Source organism: Pipistrellus hanaki, assembly GCF_964339955.1.
Source record: "Pipistrellus hanaki genome assembly, chromosome: 19".
Classification (NCBI taxonomy): domain Eukaryota; kingdom Metazoa; phylum Chordata; class Mammalia; order Chiroptera; family Vespertilionidae; genus Pipistrellus; species Pipistrellus hanaki.
The window spans coordinates 16637902-16660323 of record NC_140521.1 but is presented as its reverse complement, the minus strand read 5'-3'; positions in this window follow the sequence as shown (position 1 = coordinate 16660323).

Here is a 22422-nt window from a genome sequence, read left to right as displayed (position 1 = left end):
AGTGTTTAAGGAGGAAAACGCGATCAACAGGGTAACATACTGATGATAATTTAGAAAACACAGAGTAAAAATTGCCACTGGCTTTAGCAACACAGACAACACTGGTGGCCTTAACAAGAGCAGTGCTGGTGAAAGGAGACAGTCAAAACGAAAACAGAACGATTTCCAAACAGAATGGGAGGAGGTGTCTTTGTGGCAATAGGCACAGGTGAGTTTTTCAAGGAACTTTGCTCTAGGGAGAGAGAAATGAGGGAGAGCTAGAGGAGAGAGCATGGTTGAGAGGTTTCTTTAAATAGGAAAAATAACAGTATGTTTGTATACTGATGAGAAAGATCCAGTGGAGTAAGAAAAATGGATGCTGCAAGAAAAAGAAAGGAACCTTGCTAGAGGATTATCCTTGAGTAGATGAGGAGGAATGGGATGGGATGGACACATGGAGGAAGGCTGGCCTTAGACAGGAGCACAGTCACATGATAGATGAGAACATTGCACCTATAAATGGGGGGGGGGGTGAGGGAGGTCCGATATGTGTGGTGGGAGCTTGAGGACATGCTTTTCATATTATATCTATTTTAGGACTGGAGAGGAGCTATCCAACATTAAAGATGAGATTGCATTTGTAGCAGCCTAGCAGAGCAGGAGGGGCATGAGTGCACCCTAGTTATGAATGCTGGACAGCCTCATGGGTCCCCTTGTGTTTATTGATCACCAATTAAAGTAAGCCAAGCATGCCGAAACCGGTTTGGCTCAGTGGATAGTGCGACAGCCTGTGGACTGAAGGGTCCCAGGTTCATGTACCTTGGTTGCGGGCACATCCCCAATAGGGGGTATGCAAGAGGCAGCTCTCTTCTAACTCTCTCTCTCTCTCTCTCTCTCTCTCTCTCTCTCTCTCTCTCTTTTCCTCTCTCTGTAAAAAATCGATAAAAATATATTAAAAATAATAAAAAATAAAGTAAGCCAAGCATGATTGTGTTTTTCCTAAACTTTGTTTAGTTGTGCAAGTGCAGTCCAATTGGCTGGAAAAAACAGAATTGTGCTTGAAAAGCTGAATGCAAAGAAGTAAGTAGGTGGTGGTAGGGAGAAAGAGGGCAAGAGCATGGAAGGTGAGGGTGAGGGGCACAGCCTCATGACTGGCATGGAATCTAAGCTGAGGTGGTGAGGAAGTAAGGGACAGGGATGGGAGATACCATCCATGTCCCAGCAATTCTGAGGGAGTGGTAGAATGATTTGCTCCAGCCGGGCCACTTGAGTGAGTGGACTTGAAATATAGGAATTGGTGGTCAGAATATGGGATGATTGAAAAGATGCTACGAGGAGACTGGAGTACTTGGTAATGACAAAATGGAGGGGATGAGCATTAAGATGATAGGTTAGTTACACAAGAGGAGAAGCTCCATGGAGGAGTGAAGGTGAGGGTCTCGGCAGCAGGTTCAGGAAAAATGAGCCATAGGCACATGGCCATGATAAGAGGCAAGATAAGAATCACTATTTTATTTTAAGTATATTTTATTGATTTTTTTACAGAGAGGAAGGGAGAGGGATAGAGAGTTAGAAACATCGATGAGAGAGAAACATCGATCAGATGCCTCCTGCACACCCCCTACTGGAGATGTACATGCCCTTGACTGGAATCAAACCTGGACCCTTCAGTCAGCAGGCTGATGCTCTATCCACTGAGCTAAACCAGTTTCGGCAGAATCACTATTTTAATAGAGACACAACGTATTATGGAAGCAGGGGGAAAAAAGAAAAAGAAAGAAATATAAATTCCTGGTGAGTCAAGCAGGAAAATGTGTTCCATTTATGAAATGCTGATTGGAATTTGGTGGATGGGAGGAGGGCAGAGGCACTGAAGCTGGGCATCAGCTGGCCGGAGACCTCATAGCCCTACTGGGAGTCTGATCCCGCAAATCCCAGGTCTCTTCTCTCTCTCTCTCTCTCTCTCTCTCTCTCTCTCTCTCTCTCTCTCTCTCTCTCTCTCTCTCTCTCTCTCTCCTCTTTGTTTCGCAGTCTTCTCAGGTGTAGACAGGAGAGTGCAAATCCCGGAGAGACAGAGGGGAAAGTGCCATCTCAGTAATGTAAAGCCCCGGGGGCTGAGGTAACATGAATAAAGGTGCTTAGCCAACTGTCGCTAGAGGTGTCTTCGCTAAAGAAAGCGTAGGGGAGTGGCATTGACGTTAGGAGAAATGCGAATTTTGTGAGATAGACCAGGTATCTTTGGAAGAATCCATCCAAACCTAGAGTTTGGTAATGAGAAGGTGGCAGTTCCTTATCCAGAGAGAGGGGGACAGACAGACAGCGAGGCAGGCTCTTGCAAGGCGCTGGCATTGAGTTCAGTGCTGCGCACCGAATTGGCAGTGGTTTCAGGTGGACTCCGTTCTTTGTTTGCGCTGGCAGCCAGAGAGCAGGCAAGGTCCACCTGTCAGAGCAGAACAAACTGCCTTTGTCATGGGGTGCTCATCCCTTTATATAGGTCAGGAATACGTTCTTTTTAAAAATATATATTTTTTATTGATTTCAGAGAGGAAGGAGAGGGGGAGAGAAATAGAAATATCAATGATGAGAATCACTGATCAGCTAGCTGCCTCCTGCACTCCCTACATTGGAATTGAGCCTACAACCCGGGCATGTGCCTGAGCGGGAATCCAACCATGACCTCCTGGTTCATAGGTCGACGCTCAACCACTAAGCACTGCTGACCGGGCTTTGTACAATGGTGACTCTGCATGTTGACATTGCCATTTGGACCAGTGGCCTCCAAGTGGGCCTTGCCCCCAAAGGGCAGAGTCAGAATGCTCTCCCTCCTGCAGGACCAGGGGTTGGCTTCAGGGAACTCCAAGATTTCTGGATGCTCCGATTCACTGGGCTCTCCTTTCTGTCCAGGGAGATAAACCAGGACTCTTGGGAGCAAACAGCAACAGCGTCTGCAGGCTGATGACTGATCTAGCAGCAGGGCAGTGGGTGCCTGGAGAGTGACCTGACTGCTTGCAGCATGGCTGCCCCTCTGGCACACTCCCACATCCCTGGCATAGAAAAGATGGCGATCCTTCCCTGTTCCAGGGGTGCTGAGCAAGAAAAAGACATGCCAAGGTGTAGTCTGTGCAGTCCTGAGAAGACTGGCTCTAGAGTAGGAGAAAGCCCAGCTGTGGTCTCAGCAGGAGGTTCTCAGGTAGGCCCTTCCTGTTTGTGTCTCCCTGCAGCTAGGAGAAGTGCAAGTTCAACAGGCTAAGCTTCCTCTCCCTTTCCTCCTCTACCTCCCAAGTATAGAGGTGGCTGCTGGGGCAACAGACAGGTGGGAGGAGGGTTCAGGCTGAGTTTGCCATCACATGACGTCCCCCAGAGCTGGGAGTTGGGGTTGGAGTGTTCCAGAGACTTGGTTTCCCAGCGGGGCCAGTTGCTAAGCTGAGCATGTAAAGGCTCTTGCCTCTTCCTCCCCCCCACACACACCCCTCCTCGGAGCCGGAGCCCCGGCAGCTTGTCTCTCCCTCCGCGTGCAACCTGCATACTAATTGGAACCTCTCCCCGAGACGCCTCCTTCCTGACAGGTTCTTTAAGAATTAGAGGTAAGTTTTGAAAAACCGACATGGCATTGGCTGTAATTATAAGGTAATTGGTGTAATTGAGAGCGCAGGGTCTTATGCAAATCACCCTTCTGTTTTTAACTTTACGTCAAGACTATTTTTATTTTTAAATGAAAAAAAACCCCAACCAACCCAACACGTGTATGTGAGTACGGTACCCTGCACTTTGGCCCGCGCCTCCATGTATGTAAAACACCGGAGCAGGGGCGGTGGGAGGATTGGATTGAAGATCACACCACGTTTGGTCCTTATGCGTCCTGGCAAAAGTCTCCAGACTTCTCCCAGCCTTAGTTTTCTTCAAAGGTGAAGCAAAGTAATACCAGGAACCTCTTCTTGTCATGAGACTCCAATCCTATGGATGCACTAGCAATGTAAACTATTAAGTGCTATTTATTCACAGGTATGATGGTTTTCCCCTCCTCCCTGCTGTTTCTTATTTTTCTTTTGGAGCTGGAGGGTGGTGCAGCCGGGAGTGCTCTGAAGACGTGGCCCTTGGGGTTCACGTCTCTCTCTGACATGCATACACCGAATAACGCCTGCTGCCTATGGCCTACAGGGGCCAGACCCAGGTTCCTGCCCTGGCAGTGCCAGCCCTGGTAGACCCAGGACCAGTTTCTTAACCTCTTTCTGCCTCTGTTTTTTCACCCCACTCCCATAGCTGCCACTACAGCCCCCAACGGTTACTGTGAGGGTGAAGTGAGGCAATGTGCACAGAGCACTTAGCACATTCACACGCACACTCAGTACACACTCCTTTTAGTGCCCGGACATGGCTTCCGAGTTGGGTCCTGAAGGTGAGAAGAAGAAGAGGGAAAAGGAAGGAGCAACAGTGGGGCAGAGGGCTGTGTGTGTTCAGGAGCAAAGGAGTGAGTGGGCTGGAGTGAGCAGCTCCCTTCTCCTGCAGCTCTTCTTTCCTGCAGAGGGAGGGCTAGACTCCTGACTGGCTGGTCACAGGGCTTGGGGCGGAGGTGTGAGTCTGTGCAGTCCTGAGAAGACTGGCTCTAGAGTAGGAGAAAGCCCAGCTGTGGGCATAGTCCTTTTTCTTAAAAATTTAAAAAAAAATTGATTTCAGAGCCCTAGCTGATTTGGCTCAGAGGATAGAGCATCGGCCTGTGGACTGAAAGGTCCCAGAATTGATTCCAGTCAAGGGTATGTACCTTGGTTGCGGGCACATCCCCAGTAGGGTGTGCATGAGGCAGCTGATCGATATTTCTCTCACATCGATGTTTCTAGCTCTCTATCCCTCTCCCTTCCTCTCTGCAAAAAATCAATAAAATATATTTTTTAAAATTGATTTCAGAGAGGAAAGGAGAGGGAGAAAGAGATAGATACATTAACGATGAGAGAGAATCATTGATTATATGCTTCCTGAATGCCTCCTATTGGGGACTGAGGCTGAACCCAGACATGTGCCCTTCACAGGAATCAAACCTGGGACCCTTCAGTCCACAGGCCATTGCTCTACCCCCTGAGCCAAACTGGCTAGGGCTATGGGCATACTCTTGCTGCCTTCTTTGTCACCCAGGGACTATCATCTTGGACATTTAGCCTTGATGCCAATCCACAGACTGGCCTCAGGAGTCGGCCTCCCATCCTTGCAAAGAACTTTTCAATCATTTATTAATTCATCCGAAATTTAATGAAAAGTAGGGAACATAATTTCTGCCTCATAGAATGAGATGAGATTTTTGCAGGATATTTATGGCCTTCGAGTAAATACATATTGCAATATAAGCAATAATGTTACCTTCCAATAAATGAACTTTGCATATTCACTAGAACAGGGGTGACCCTATGGGGAAATGGGAAAGGCTAAAACTTAATTTTAATTTTAAAAAGGTGGGGGGGGGGGAGAGATAAACCAATATTATACCATATGCTTCGTATGATGAATTTTACACACATTTCCCTGACATCGTGGGTGTTTATGTTATGATTCCCTGAAATTATCTGACTTTCCTAACTCGGATCTATTTAGGTCATCAATCTGTGCAGTCAATGTCACAGCTGAACACAAGTCTTATTTTAGTTTTTCTTGTTGAAAATAGACTTACCTGCCAAAACCGGTTTGGCTCAGTGGATAGAGTGTTGGCAAAGGTATTTTGTGTTCCACTTGCACAAAAACGAGTTCTACCTAAGTGATGCAGGTGATATGAGAGGATGTAATGAGTGATTAGGGCGGCAGATTCTGAATTCGAAACTAGCTCTGAAAAACCTTGAGCCAAGGTCCTTAACCTATCCAGGCATCAAGATCCTCATCTGTGAAATGCAAGTAATAACAGCATCTATCTTGGGTTTGTCATGAAAATTCATCGAATGTACACACATTTGGAAGCCCACAGCAAATGCTATACAAGTGTCTGCTGGTGTTACATTTCCCCATACTTTGTAAAATAAGATGTCGGAAGCTAGGCCACATAAAGTGACGTCCATCAGTTACAAAAAGAGTCCGATTCAGAGCTGAAATGAGACAGCAGGATCCTTTGGGGGCAGCTGTCAGCAGTTACCCATTGCAGAAGGCATTTCTGAGGGACTACTATGTGTTTCTGAGGGTCTACTTTGCTTTTTTGATGGGCTGTTATGTGTTTCTGAGGGCCTACTATGCATTTCTGAGGTCCTACTATGCATTTCTGAGAGCCTACTATGCTCCAAGCACTCTGCTGATGCTGGAATGTGGGCAAAGGATGGCAAATTCTCTGAGAACAGCGCTGCTATTTGACCATGTTTGGGTTTCCCCAGGCCTATTATAGGGTTCTGTGCCCAGTGGATGATTAATCTTAGTTGTTGACTGACCTTCTCTACACCCCTCAGCCCCCTGGGCAGGAGGGGCATTGACTTGGGGAGCCGGTGATCCACATAGAGGGAAGCCCATGCCTGGGGCTCTTGGTTGCCCTGGCAGCATGCCTGTGCCCTGCAGGGTGGCGGAGCCAGCGGGTGAGCGGGCGGAGGCTTGGAGCTGCCCCCTGCCCAGCTTCCCAGGCATCTGCTTCACAACTTGCTCTCATTCTCATGATAAATTCATCACCAGAAAATGAAGCTGGAGTTTCCTAGTGACATCAAATATTGATGAGGGAAATCAGGACTGAGATGAATGATCAAGCGCTGCTCGCGGGTCCTGCCGCATCTGGTCTGTCAGGTCGTGCGTTTGCTCTCCTCCCTTCCTTCCTTTTTGATTCGTGCGGTGAGGTTTTGTCCTCTTCGTGGGAAGCGTGTTGGAACTTGAGTGACGTGCTCCAACCCCGATGTCACACCCGCGTGGGGAAAATAGACAGGTCTCCTGGTTACTGTCAAAACAATCAAACCCAATCCTGCCCCTTAGCAACTTTCTTGGCAGATCCTTGGCACCCTCAGGCTAGCGTACAAACACACACTCCCTGCTTAGGAACTGCTAATGGCTTCCAATGGCTGTGAAGTCATGTCTGAGTGACTTAGGATGCCATTCAAGGCCTCCCGAGATCACATGCTAGCCCGCCTTTCTCGACTAGTCCTTCTGCTGTTGGTGGTACATCTAGACTACAGGGTTCTCCGGACAGCACGTGTCTGTGGCCAAGCTGTGTGTCTCGCCTTAAAATGCCCTCCTCCACCACACTGCTCATTGAAATCTTAGCACACACCCAAGGACCAGCTCAAATGCCACTTCCCTCAGAAAGTCACTAATGTTTCCCTTCACAGAAGCATTTCATGCAAAGATAAAGCAACACAGAAAATATGCCCGGTGTTGGCAAGAGCACAGAGAGGCAGGGTCTCTCTGTCCTTGTTAGAGATCATGCAATGTTTCCCAAACTTTTGACACGTGTGTACCCCTTCTATAATTTTTGTAATGCTGAGTACCCCTCGTACTCATGAGAATGTAGAATTAGGCGCAGCTAAGCATGGTGCAGTGCATATCCCCACCAAGCTCCGGTGCAACGCGTACCCCCACCAAACTCTTCCCGTACCCCTGGGGGGATGCGTACCACACTTTGGGAAACACTGGATTGTAAATGGTCTGCTTGCAAAGGGGTTGGTTCAATGAGATTTCAGTGTCTTTAAGCAGCTTTTGACCCAGCAGTTTCATCTCTAAAACTTTGTTCTAAGGAAACACGTGGAAGGTGTAAAAAGTCATGCGAGTATAAGGATATTCATCACAGAGTCCTCTCAAAGAGGGAAAAATGGGAAGAAATCAAAATGTCCACAAATGGGAAATTTGCTCAATAAATTGTGATCATCTGTATGAGAGAGCAGTATTCATCTACTTAAAAATTATTGTGCAGAGAAGAACTAGCTGATGATTTTAAAATATTCATTAAGTTTTTGTAAGGGAAAGAAATATAGGATGTAAAGCTGTGTAAAGCATGAGTTGGGTAGGTGAGGGAGAGGGAGGGAGAAAGAGAGAGAGAGAGAGAGAGAGAGAGAGAGAGAGAGAGAGAGAGAGAGAGAGAGAGAGAGAAGAGAGATATCCTAGAGAAAGCATTGGAAGGATATGTGTCAAAATGTTGGGTTGTGAGTCCATGAGTGTAATGTTTATACTATTTTTCTCTTATAATTCAGGCATCAGATTCCTCTTCATGTGAATAAATTGCCTTCTATCTTCCATCTTCCTCATTTTAAACCAGGCTTTCCTGGCTGTGACCCCAAGATAGAAGAGCACCCCACATAATAATCCTTACATGCTAACTGCATATCTGTCTCCAGGCTCATGCTTTTCTGTTAAACTCACTCACTTGCCTTGATCTTTCCTCCTTACAGGCCTTCTTATACTATTTCGTTTCCATTCTTGATGTGGATTCTTCTGTAGGTACTTACAAATAGGACTTCTGGTCACCTGGTCTCCAGGCGATTCTCAATGATGGCTGCTCTGTAGTTCATTGTAATAGTGATGTGGTTGTGGATGGAGCTGAGCACAGTGTTGACCTACTCGGCCATCTTGACCAGAGCCTATATATAACTTATTCTAAGGATTTGGCTCACACAGGTGTGGAGGCTGAAGGCCCATGATCTGCAGTCAGTGAGCTAGAGACCTAAGAAGAGTCCAGCTTTTGCTCTGTGTCCGAAGGTCAGAAAAGGCCATTGTCCCAGCTCCACAGTCAGGCAGGAGGACTTCCCTTCCCTCTTCCTCAGCCTCTGTGTTCTATTCAGACCTTCAGTCGACTGGATGAGGCCCACTCATACGAGGGAGGGCCAGACTCAAATGTTAATGACATCCCAAAACATCCTTACAATCACACCACAAATTAGGTTTGACAAATTATAGGGACATTCTGTGCCCGGTCAAGTTGACACACGGAATTAACTGTTACAGAGGTTTAAATGCCAGTTGCTGATGGATGTTTTTTTGAACATGGGTCATGTACACTTCCCTACGTCAGTGGTCGGCAAACTCATTAGTCAACAGAGCCAAATATCAACGGTACAACAATAGAAATTTCTTTTGAGAGCCGAAAACCGACTTCTGCGCATGGGCCACGAAGTTCCAATTGCACTGTACGTGCGCACTCGCACGTGGTATTTTGTGGAAGAGCAGCACTCAAGGAGCCAAAGAGCCACATGTGGCTCACGAGCCGCAGTTTGCCGACCACTGCCCTATGCCATCCTTTTCTCCCCAGTGTTCCCAACCCCCGGGTATGCAGAACCCTGGACTAGAATGGCTGCTGCTATAAGAGCTGGAATCACAGAATATCAGAAGTGTTGCAATGAGGAAAGTGAGGTCTTCGGCCTACCCCATGATTTCAATGTCCAAGGACACATGCCTTTTACACATGTGGCAGAACCAGGACCTAGCACTTGACTATCACGTTCCCCTGGTATTTGCTCTTGAGAGCAAGTGGCCCAGGAAAAAACCTAGTCCTCATGAATCTCAGGAAAGCTCACCTATAAAGTCACCCCTTTAACTTGCTGCATCTGTGCCTTCCCTCTCACCCTGTTCCTTCCCGACTGTAGATTGTGTTCTCTGCTAATTTCCTGGCTCCATAAATACTTTCTGACATTTTGACACATCTCTTCCTACAAAGTATAGCTCTGGTGTTGTGTCAAGTTGTGTGGAACAAAATTAATTAGTTAATGCTCATGAAAGCTTTCTGCAAATGAGAAACTTGGGCCTTACCCCGCTGCAAGGGATGTGCCTTCAGGCCCCGGATGAAGCCCAAGTCCTGTGGAGCCTGTGGCCTCTGAGCGGTGATGGGGACCGACAGCTTCTCACCAGCCCTGGGGGCGGACAGCATCACCCTGAGGCCTCTGAGTTTTTCAGTTTGGTCTATGCTGGTTCTTACTGGTGGGTTGTTTCTTGTCTTAGTAATCCTTTTGTTTTCATGCATACTCTTAAACTCTGTGTCCAGTCTACCCCATGACTTCAATGGTTAGTAACTTGGAAGGTCCATCCCCTGTTCAGACTGTGACCATTTTTTGCTTGTTAGGTCCCCTACATCTAAACCAACAACATATATTATGGGATGAGAGGATTGAACTTGGAGCTAGGAGCACAATTGAATCTCAGTGTTCTTTTTTTCTTTTAAATATATTTTATTGATTTTTTACAGAGAGGGGAGAGGGATAGAGAGTTAGAAACATCGATGAGAGAGAAACATCAATCAGCTGCCTCCTGCACACCCCCCACTAGGGATGTGCCTGCAACCAAGGTACATGCCCTTGACCGAAATCGAACCTGGGACCCTTCAGTCTGCAGACTGACTCTATCCACTGAGCCAAACCGGTCAGGGCAAATCTCAGTGTTCTTAATGTCCACTTGTGCTAAAACCTCTGGAGAAATGGAGGTCAAGTATTTATGGTTCCACTTCCAAAACAAATATTATATGTAAAATTTTAGGTGATGTGTATTAGGGCTTTCACAATTTTCATTTCTTTAACTTTTTTAATTCTTTGTAGGTGTTCTGTGTATTATGGTATTGCTGCAGGTATTAGTTTTACCCAGAGTATTGCATAAAATACATGTTCCTTCCACCAAACCTAAAACTGAGCTCCAGGAAGTAGGCGATGGGAGAAGGCCTGTGGCTGGTCAGGCCAGAACTAGAGGAAGGAAGAAGCGATCTGTAGGACTCCCTGAGGCTGGCTGTAATCGTTTCTAATGCTCATGGTAACATAACACGTGACTAAAAGCAGTAAGCCTATGACATTCTTGAAAATCTCCAGAAAGAATCCAGGTGAGAGGACTGGAAGGAAAGCACATACGGAAGTACCACTAATAATAAAGATGCTCCTTGGCAAGACTTTGGAAAAAAGCCAATCTCGCCGGCTCACACCTCCCTAGAGGGCATTTGCTTCCATATGTAGCTGTCAAGGTTATTTTCCGGCTGTAGCACAAGCACCTTCCATTCCTGCCATGAAGTTCTTGGTGTGTGTTGTCAACCCTTGGTGGGTGCCCGAGTCTGGGCAACCCTTGCACCACGTTCGTGAACATTCTGCATCATCGGCTTCTCTCTCTGAGTCCCTCTGTGTCAGCCTCTATCTTTCTCTTTCTCTGTGTCTCTTTCTTTCTGTGTTGGTCTCCCTGTTTCCGACACTCCCTTTCTCTCTCAGAAATCCTCTGCCAACTCCCCCTGCGCTCCCACAGGCCGGCAGCTGCCAAGATGTCGCTCCTGGGTCTGTCCAAAGAGCCTGCCACCTTTCATTTTAATGGCCCTGTAGACAAGGCAAATGAGGCAGCTCCGTGGGGATCCCCTTTACCTGGAAATGAATTAGTGGCCCATTAGCTTAATGAGGAGTTCTGGCCTCTCCCAAGGGAGGAACTAGGTGCTTTAACGATATGGAGAAGAACATAGCCATGGCCAATGAAAAACCGTGACCCAGGGTCCTCTCTGCCCACCCTCTAACTCTCTGGGGGATGCCTACAAGCCAGTTTATTTCTTCAACTTGTCACTTGCTGTGAATTTAAACAGCCTTGACTGGGTGTGCATGAGGGTGTGTGTGCATCAATACACAGGCTCTTAGTCCCTTTTGAAGTTCCTCACCATATTAACTATGAATTCTTACTATGTGGCAGGTGCTTTTCAAGGATTCTGACATTTAATCCACATAGTAATATACTTTAAAAATACATTTAACATATTTTTATTGATTTCAGACAGGAAGGGAGAGGGAGAGAGTTAGACACATGAATGATGAGAGAATCATTGACCGGCTGCCTCCTGCAGGCCCCCTACAGGGGATCGAGTCCGTAACCCAGGCATGTGCCCTTGACCGGAATCGAACCTTCGATCCTTCAGTCCACAGGCTGACACTTTATCCACTGAGCCAAACTGGCCATGGCACAATAATCCAATTTGTTGAAAGCTATTACTATCCCCATTTTAGAGACAAGAAAACTGAGACTTTGAGAGGACAAGAAACTTGGCCAAGATTTCTCAGCCAGGGTGTGAGCCCCAAAGCAACCAAATAGGCAATCCTGGCTTCCCCAATTGTGTTGGGAAGGGGGTTCCTGGGAATGGTAGGATGACTAATGGAGCAAAGTGGTGGTGGCAGTGAGGAAAAGAGGGCTGGGGGAAAACAAAGCAGCAGCCACTTTTAGTAGATCTGAAAGACTTATCTGGAAGAAATGTTTCCAGAGCAGTGCTTAATGATTGCATCGCTTTGGATAAGAAAAAAAGGTAGAAACCTATGAGATGGTTTCTTATCAACTATATTTATTTTTATTTTTGTGGTTTATGTTTCAATGATAGTTGACATGCAATATTGTTAGTTTTGGGTGTACAACACAGTGATTAGACATTCATGTATCTTCTGAGATAATCACCTCAATAAGTCTAGGACCCACCTGGCACCACTCATAATGATGGCAATATTATTTACTCTATTCACTGCGCTGTCATTCACATCCCCTGACTATTTTTATCACTGGCAATTTGTACTTCTTAACCCTTTCACTTCCCCCCACCCCCCAGGCCTGCAACCCCCATTGCTTCTGGTGACCATCAGTATCTGAGTTTATTTCTGTGTTGTTTTTGTTTGTTTGTTTGTTTTGTTTGTTTTCTAGATTTCACAATAAGAGAAGTCATAGGCTATTGGTCTTTGACTTATTTCACTTGGCATTATACCCTTCTCTACAGTTATTATTTTAACCGTGTCTCCAGGAAGCAAGGAGATCCTGAAAGATCACTGTATTACTCGGAGCCATTTCTTCATGTGATTTTTCAGAACTGTGGCCTGATGATCTCCAAGGTTTCCCTGAAGGAAGTCCTGGGGATGGAGACGGTCCAGGGTGTGAACTGTGTGTGCATTGGAAACGGGACTGTGGGCATTTCCAGCAGAGAAAGGCGTTCCTGGTCTCAGACCCAGGACCTCACGAGAAGTGACGGCTCAGTTATTGGTGTGAGAACTGCCATTGAAAAATAGGTTTTTATTTTTTAACAAGCTATTTATGTACATGGATCAACATTGGAAAGGCACAAGGTTCTGTAGCATACAGAGTAAATCTTCACCCATCTTGTTCCTCTCCGGGAGGCCGGAGCTTTTACTGGCTTCATGTGCTCCCTTCCAGACACAACCCATCTCTTTACTGTGTGTGTGTGTGTGTGTGTGTGTGTTGCCATTCTGAAGTAATATCATTACAGACTCTGTTCTTTGATTCCATTGGCTTTCAGAATATTTGTAAAGTGTCCTTGCCCATGGGGGTACTTGTGAGCTCTGAGCTGGACATGGTATTAGCAAATTCTGACCTTTACAATTTTTCCTGGGCTAGCGTCTTCCCTCCTAGCAATCCAAATTGATTTTTTTGGTTTTAGATCTGGGAAATTTTCACTCATTGATGAGCTGAGGAGGACCACAAAGAAGAAAGCAAGCAAAGCCAGCTGTGAAAATAGTTCCTAGGTCACTTGACAGGTAAATATTGTAGTTCAAAGGACATGAGGAAAAGGGTACACTCCAGGAAAGGGTAAGTCATCACACTAGCTTGGGAGAGCCATGTGACAAGAGCAGTTTATGAATATCCCAAGACTCAACAGGAGCAAGAGTTGTTAATCTCATCTAGTGTATTGGGGTAGAGTGGCAGAAATTCATAAGCAATTGTCCTTTTCCCACATTTTATCCTCCAGTTTGAGAATCACAAATCCCCGGGAATGGGCCGGTTGATGGAGCAGGGACTGTCCTTTTTTTAACCCTAGGATTCCTGTGGCCATTTTGATAAGAATAAGAAGGGCTTAGCCTCATCTATATGTGCTGTGCACTCAGGAAGAAGGTAGTTTGACATATGTATTTCCTCTAGGACAGTGGTCTGCAAACGCATTAGTCAACAGAGCCAAATATCAACAGTACAAGGATTGAAATTTCTTTGGAGAGCCAAAGTTTTTAAACTTCTTCTAACGCCACTTCTTCAAAATAGACTCGCCCAGGCCATGGAATTTGTGGCAGAGCCACACTCAAGGGGCCAAAGAACCACATATGGCTCGAGAGCCACAGTTTGCCGACCACGGCTGTAGGCTCTCTTTTCTCAGCAAAACACCCCAATTCTAGGGAAGTAATAACCAGAATCGCACAGGCTGGAGCATATTAATTAATATTCCTTGTAAGTGGAAATATTGCCTCTTCTGCTATTTTTCCCCCGTGGCAGCTGCCATATTTCTATCATCTGATAGTTGTTTCCTGTGTGTGTGAACACATTTTCTCTATCCTCCCTGATAAACTTTCTGTTTTCTAAGATGGGTGGCCCCCCCAAATTGCCTTTTTGGTATTTTACTCGAGGATTTGGCTTTTCCAATACAATCTTGTCATAAGTCAAGTTGCAAATTCCCATCTATTTCCTAGGTGTTTGCAATCACTGTTATTAATTCTCATTAGCTCTCTGGGCTGCTAGCCACATCTGTTCGGGAGCTCTGCGGGAATGGGCCTGGCGGGCCCTGGCAGGAACAGTAGTTCCGTGGGAAGAGCGGCTGCCCCTTGTTGGCTCCACGAACCCTGGAAAGCTACATGGCAAAACACACGAAATGAAAGGTCTTTACAAGTCATCCAGTCATTTTTCCAGATTAGATCTCCAAATGTCAAAAGAAACAGCGGCTCATTAAAACTGCAGCTGTAAAATTACCTGCGCCACACGTCGAAAAGTGATTACAGAGTATGCTTGATTAATTAGGTGTGAAAATGGAGGACCGGAGTGGTAATAAATGATGGAACTCACCTAGCAGCCTGCTTCCCTTCCACTGGGTTCTGCCGAGTGGCCAATTTCCCACTTGTCTCTTGTGCAGAGATCACATTCCCGAGCTGGTAACGGTTACATCTAAATCATAGAGCCAATAGAGCACCGTGCGTGAGCTGCAGACAGTTCCAACTTTGACTTGATTATCTCCTTCCTTTGTGGCCTCTATGCATTGCTAAATCTTTCTGAGTCTCATATGCTCCCTTTCTAGAAGATTAATTATGTTCCTGCCTATATCTCAAGGTGTTGCATAAGAGCAATTGTATTAAAAACAACAATATAAACTGAATAATAATGTAGGCCTTTTGGATTATATATTTATCATCTGAAACAGGTCTTAGAGTGTAAGAGAACCTATGACATGTAAAATATTATGTTCATTGCTTAACATAGTTTGGAAATCTAATGACCTGGTTTATCCAATTGATCTTGGGAATGGGGTAAAATAGCATTTGTGAAAGTGCCTAGCCTAAGGCTTGGTACATGGCAGGTACGCAATAACCATCTGATGAATTGCCATCTGCTAAATGGAGAGGGTAGATTACCAGTTCCAAAGAATGATAGTAGAAAACAATATACTTATCGGGACAGAACTACAGTGGTGAGCAGAACATATGTGCTCATTAATGATTCAGAAAGTAGTATTGTGTCATCCTTTAGAGTCATCAATATTAATCATATTTTGTAATATGGCACTGATAGCATTCCATTTCTTCCAAGCCCCAAACTTTCCATGACTTCTAATTGGCTACAAAATGAAGTCAAATTTCTCTGGCTTGTAACAATTCTGCACCCAATTTAAATGTGTATGTGGGGGTTGGTTTCCCCACAGTATCAAGCAGTGCTTGACACCAATTGGATGTTTCACAAGTAACTCAATTCTGATGGTATCTACCTAGAGATAGCAACAGATCCCGCAAGTTAAGGGCTCAGTTACCCAAGACTGCCCTCCACTTCAGATGCCAATTGCAAGTTCAGGTTTTAACTGAGCTTCTGACTGAGAGACTGTAAGTCAGAGGTTTCCATATTTTCCCCACCCCCTCTGGGTTCAAAGGATTTGCTAGGATGGCTCACAGAATTCAGGGTACCAGTTTTCCCACTAGGTTACTGGCTTATCACAAAGGATATTAAAAAATGCAAATCAATAGCCAAATGAAGAAATACGTAAGATGTGGTCCAGAACAAAGGAGGTTCTGTCCTCATGGAGTTTGGTCCTGGCATGGTGGTACGTGATATTGTCTGGTTCACCAACCTGGTAGTACACCAAACCCTATCCTTTTGGGTTTTTATGGAGGTTACATTACATAAGCATCATTGGTTAATCGTTAGCCATTGTACTCATTCAACCTGCAGCCCTCCACCCTCAGAATCAGAGGATGGGACTGACAGTTCCGATCCTCTATTCATGGTTAGTTCCCCTAGCAACCACACTCACAGGTAGGTTCTTTCCAAAAGTCACCTCATTCATAAAAGACAAAATCCAAGGGCTTTAGGAGTTCTGTGCCAGAAATGAGAATGAAGACCAAGTATATACAATACCATAGCCTGCTATTTCAGGGCACTATTTATTTTTGTGCATCTGAACCAGCCAAATTATATTGGTCCCTGGATACGTCCCAGAATTTCTCACTTTATCATTCATTAAATACTCTGCAAAGGATTACTCTATCCCAGGCACTGAGCCAGATCTTTGGGGATATAAACTCAAGGAAAAAAAATTACGTCCTTGATCGCCAGTATTCAGCTAGTAAGGAAACACATATAAGCAGACGATAAAGGCTCTGTTTTATCATCTAGCTTTAAAGGTCCACAGCTTCCTCAAATTCCAGTGTTCTTTACCTTGGCTTCGCCTCAGACACTTTCAAGTTTCCCCAACCCGAATCACGTGTTTGCTTAGAACGGCCCCATCTCCATCATGTATCTCTGAGCACAACACTTCCTGAGTATAATTTCCCTTCGCTGTGATCTTTCCTCCATTACTCCTAAGTTCCATTGAAACTGCCAGTATTTTATTGCCACTATTTTTTCCTGCCAACCTGTTTGCCTTCCTCCTTTCTACTCCCTCTCTGTCAAGCCTGGACTCCATGGACTATTTCTTTAAATGTCAATGGATAATATCTTCAACTGTCTGTCATTCCACCACACTGATTCTAAATCCATCTTCTGTCTGCCTTCTCTGTGTCTATAATTTTCCTTTTGTACAGGGCTGTCCATATACAGCCAGGAAAATACCTCTGTAAAAATTACATTATTTCCATTCATTTGGGCCATTGGGGCTGACCAGGAATCCTTTATGTGTTCATCATTAGGTGTCAAATGGCTATTTCAGAACTTCCCCTCTCCTCCATGATGGACAGATCATAAAGGGCCTGTATTTCATCTTAAGGAAGTTGGATCTTATTCCCAAGAAATGTGTTGCTGACAAATACTTCGTGTGTGTGTGTGTGTGTGTGTGTGTGTTTAACTACGCTAGATTTTTTCTGACAGATGTTTATAAGTGGTTTTGAGGGGACAGGACTGAAATTCAAGGCTTTTAAAATGGGCAATGTTGAGGACAAATATGTGATACCTTAATCAATAAAGAAATTAATAAAAAACAAAGTAGGTAATGTTGATAAGGTACTAAACTGGGAGCTTTGCAGGAGTAGTAGGACTGAGGGGACAGATTTGAGAAATATATAGCAAGTGAAATCAGAAATAGATATATATAGAGTGATAGCCGAAGTGAAAAATAGAAAGAGGAAGTAATATTTTAGAAAAAAAAACCCTAATGATTTTCATTTTCTTTTTTTCTAAATATATTTTTATTGATTGTGTAGAAGAAGAGAAATAGAAACATCAATGATGTGAGAGAATCATTGATTAGCTGCCTCCTGCATGCCCCCTACTGGGAATCAAGCCTGCGACCCAGGCATGTGTCCTTGACTGGAATCGAACCTGAGATCCTTCAGTGCATAGGCCAGTACTCTATCCATTGAGCCAACCCAGCTAGGGCTGATTTCATTTTCAACATGTTGAGTTTTAATTGCTTGTGGTAGATTGAAGTGGAGCTTTGACACATGAGGCTGGAGCTCAGGGGATGAGGCCAGGGCTGGAAATACAGATTTTGGAGTCACTGGCATATAGATGGTAATGACAATCATGAGAATGGCTGTTGTCACTCAAGGAGCATGTGGAGTGAGAAAAAAAAAGTGGGTGGAGGACAGAACACCATGAGGTGGCAGCTTTTAGAGAGCAGATGGAAGAAGACAAGCCCACGAAGGGGCCAGAGAAGGAGCCATTCAAGGTACAAGGAGAGCCAGAGAATGTGATGTCAGGGAAGACACAAGAAGGAAGAGTGATTAATTATATCACACACAGCAAAGAGATCCAATAAGACTAAATTTCAAAATGCCCATTACACTTGACATTTAGGAGCTCCTAAGTGGCATTTTTGGAAAATATGTTCCATTGACGGTAGGAGCATAAGCCAAATACTGAGGGTTAGTGAAAGGAAGGAGGGGATTCAGTGGGTATAGTTTTCTCTGGAAAATTACAGAGGTGGGAAAGAGGTAAACCAGATGGTTACTACCCAGGTTACCAGGTAGTCTAAATGGTTATAGTATAGATGATACTATTTAATTTTTTTTAGAAGTCTCTGCCTCCATAACTGCCCCTCATTCTTATCCATAGTTTAATAAATAATTAAATTAATAGATTTTCTATGGGAAATATCTAAAGATCTTTCCATGAGGATGTACTGAACTCTCACAATATCAAATCTATGGTCCTCTTATGGCATTTTAAAAACTCCATATTGTAATTATTCACTCTTTTATTAGATTATAAGTACCTCAAGTGTACATTATAGTTGTCCAATATTTATTTTTCTATATTCAATATACCTAAAAACTTTTAATAGAATGCTTAAAGCCAATAGGAACTTAATAAAGAAATAAACTGTGCAGCCTGTCTCTCAGGGACCCACAAGGGTTCATGCTGAGATGGCCTTGAGCTTTGGCTCTGTGACTAGAGCAGGTCTCTCGTTGCGGGTCAGGGCCAGGCCTTTGGGAGCAGGGAATGGGAGAGTGGGCACCATTTACCATAGCCAAGATCTGGAAACAGCCTGAGTGCCCATCAGAAGATGAGTGTATTAAAAAACTGTGCTACATCTATGTGACAGAATACTATGAAGCTGTAAAAAATAAAAATAAATGAAAGAACGCTTTCCATTTGCAACAGCATTATGCTAAGCAAAATAAGCCAGTCAGAGAAAGACAAGTATCACATGGTCTCACTCATTTGTAGAATCTAATGAATAAAGTAAACTGATGAACAAAAATAGATCCGGAGACATAGAAGCATCAAAGAGACCGTCAAACCTCAGAGGGAAGGCAGGGGAGGATGGCTGGGTGGGGCTAGAGATAAACCAATGAACTTGTATGCATATAAGCATAACCAATGGACACAGACAATAGGGGGGTGCAGGCCTAAACGGGGTGGGGGCAGGCTGGGAGAGGTCAATGGGGGGAAAAGGAGACATAATACTTGCAACAATAGATAATTTAAAAAAAGAAAGAGAGAGTGGGGATGGCTAAACGCTCACTTGTTCTCACTCTGCAAACATCTCTGAGTATTCATGGGCAAGCAGAACCTTCTTCAGAGACAATAAAATGAATATTTTTTTGTGCTTAACGAGACCACTGGAGTGTCTCTTCCAATTACCTTTTTTTGGGGGGAGGTGAAAGAATGGGACACGCTGGCATGAATGAATAGCAATTGAATGTTCATTTCATTGAAAAGGTCAAGTGTATTTGCACTCTCCACTTGGTATGCTTGCCTCATTGTTCTCACTCCGGGGCCTTAATCAGATACTTGTTTCCGAGACTTGTGTGGCACACCCCGAATTTCCTGGGGCCAGGACACTGTGCATTTATTGGGGTTAATGTATCTTTTATGAAATTTTCTTTTCAAAGAGGTTTATGTGAAGCACCAGAAGGAGGCCTCTATTGGGATGCCATTGGGGAACACTAAGAAAAGCGATTGCTGCCGAGACCGGTTTGGCTAAATGGATAGAGCATCGGCTTGGGGACTGAAGGGTCCCGGGTTCGATTCCGGTCAAGGGCATGTACCTTGGTTGCGGGCATATCCCCAGTATGGGGTGTGCAAGAGGCAGCTGATCGATGACTCTCTCTCATCGATGTTTCTAACTCTCTATCTCTCTCCCTTCCTCTCTGTACAAAATCAATAAAATATATTAAAAAAAAAAAAAAAGAAAAGCGATTGCTGGGTGAAAGCCGCGGTCAGATTGTGAATTCAAACAAGTGACCCCGAGCCCGCCTGAGGAGTGATTTTTCTGGAAAGGGTTGTGACAGCATTTCATACAGATGCCAAGGAGATGTCTAGAAGCCCACAGCCATCCCTCCTGTTGGGTAGCTGCTGAAAGCTGCAACTATTTGTGCAGAAGTTACAGGTTGCCAATAAGGATGGCAAACTTAAGGTGGAGGCATCATTCCGGTGCCTAAGAGGATGGTGGAGCGGGGCTCCTTGATTAACCTAATGCGTATTGATGTTTCTCTGCTGTTTTGACTTCGTAGACTGTTTCCATTCAGTCTTGTCACAACAACATACAAAAGAGGCGGCGATGTCATCGATTAAAAAAAAAAAAAAATTCTGGCTCTGAAGGCTAGGGTGGTTCTTGTTTTGTGTATCTGTGTGTGTGTGTGTGTGTGTATGTGTGTGTGTGTGTGTGTGTGTATGTGTGTGTGTGTGTTTATACTCCACTGTTCAGTTGTCAGGAAGGCAGGAGTGTTAAAATGATGGCACAGATAATTATGTTAACTGGTTGAGCATAAATTATCAAGGGAGATACATTTCGATGGTAAGCACAAATCAATTTTACGCGTCACAAAATTGCCACTGTTCGAGTGTGTGGAGGGAACTTATTTCTGGAGTGGTAAACCCAGTGACAGTTGGAAAATAGGGACACGGGTGCCGTCAGAACCTGGGCGGGTGGGTTCCTGGGGAGACAAGCCCGAGTGAGGAATGGTTTTGTGCATGTGAAGAAATGCACATTCACACCCTTTAACCAGAGACAAGGGAGTGTTCACACTCCTTCTCCACAGTCATTCAGCCTCTTCCCTGAATGAAGTGGGGGACCCGTTACACCTTTGTGCAGAGTCAGAACCAAATTCAGCTGTGAACTTCCAGCTTATTCTTTCCCAGGAAACACACCTCATTGTAACTTAAAGAGACTTTTGTTGTAGCTGACAAACAAGGCACTGTTACCTGATCGTCTCTAAACAGAAAAGAACCAGTTATCTATACATATAAAAGCCTAAGTGACCTTTAGAAACAGTCAACCAGACTGGTTGCTATGATGACGCACTGACCACCAGGGGGCAGACGCTCAATGCAGGAGCTGCCCCTTGGTGGTCAGTGCACTCCCACAGTCAACATTCACAACCACCCAACCACCCTTGTAAACAAACAAACAAATAAATAAATAAAACCAGGCTAAGGGACCCCACCTGTGCATGAACTCATGCACTGGGCCTCTAGTATCTTATAACCAGGTTATCTCTAAGCCAGAATGTTAGTTCTTGTATTTTATATTCAGATTTGGCAGGAGTGTTGGGGAGGAAGGGCATTCACATTTGAATATAGGTGTGTCTAAATCTGGGGATTTTCCACCCTGAAAATGAAATAATAGAGCTTGTCTTAGGCAGCCCAAGTGGAGAGGCCAGAACATAGTTCTTCTTGCCCTGATTGTAACCCTGCTCCGCCCTCTCTCTGGACAGGCAGCATCCTTGCTGTGTCTGATGGGAAGCAGCAGCCGCCGAGACCTGCCTCCCTTTCTCTCCTCCCTTGTCCTGTGGTCAAACTTTCCTTGGGACACAAGAGCCCTTGCTGGTTTGGTTTGGAGGGTCTGCCAGCTGGACTGCAGGGAGGACAAGGAGCAGAGACCCAGGTCCTGACAATGAAGGAAATCTCTTTGCTTCGCTGTGCCAAAGGGCTTTAAAATAGCACCGGCTGCTGAAGGTGACCAAGTGAAGCTGACCACCAATTGCTGTCAGAGATGCCAGCACCTTCCTTCGGAGGGTGGCAATGTGCCCAGGACTCGGAGGAGGAGCCTGGTGCTGAGAGCAAGACTTGGGTCCAGACGGCTGTGTCTGCATCCTGGCTCTGGTTCTTACCAGCTGTGTGACCTTTGGCAAAGTACTTGACCTCTTCCTGCTTTAGCTTTTCCTCAGTAAACTGAGGGCAATAATAAGACCCACCTAGAGGTCTGCTAGGTGACATACTATATAGGAAATGGTTAGGAGAGGAGGTGGGACATTGGAAAAGCAGCGTGTGTCTAAGTTGTTATTTATCTACAGCTGGACAATGCAGAATATGTCAGTGAATCCTCATACAGGCATTTGAGACATAATTTAAAAATTAAAATAAAACACACACATACACACACACACACACACACACACACACACACACACACACATGAAACAACTTGATGAAAAAAGGGAGGCAAAACCCAGAAATGGAATAAACCACCCTGTAGTCTGAGATGCATTACAACTTTCTGGGATCTAGAATGGTCTATGTACATTCAGAAATGCTGGGTATTTGTTATGTCCTCTGTGAGCCTTGTACTAATGAGCGTTAAATAATTACTTGTATGCATTAAAATAAAATGTTAATTGAGCTCAAAAGGTTGATGGGCTTCCATATTAGCCGGATTTT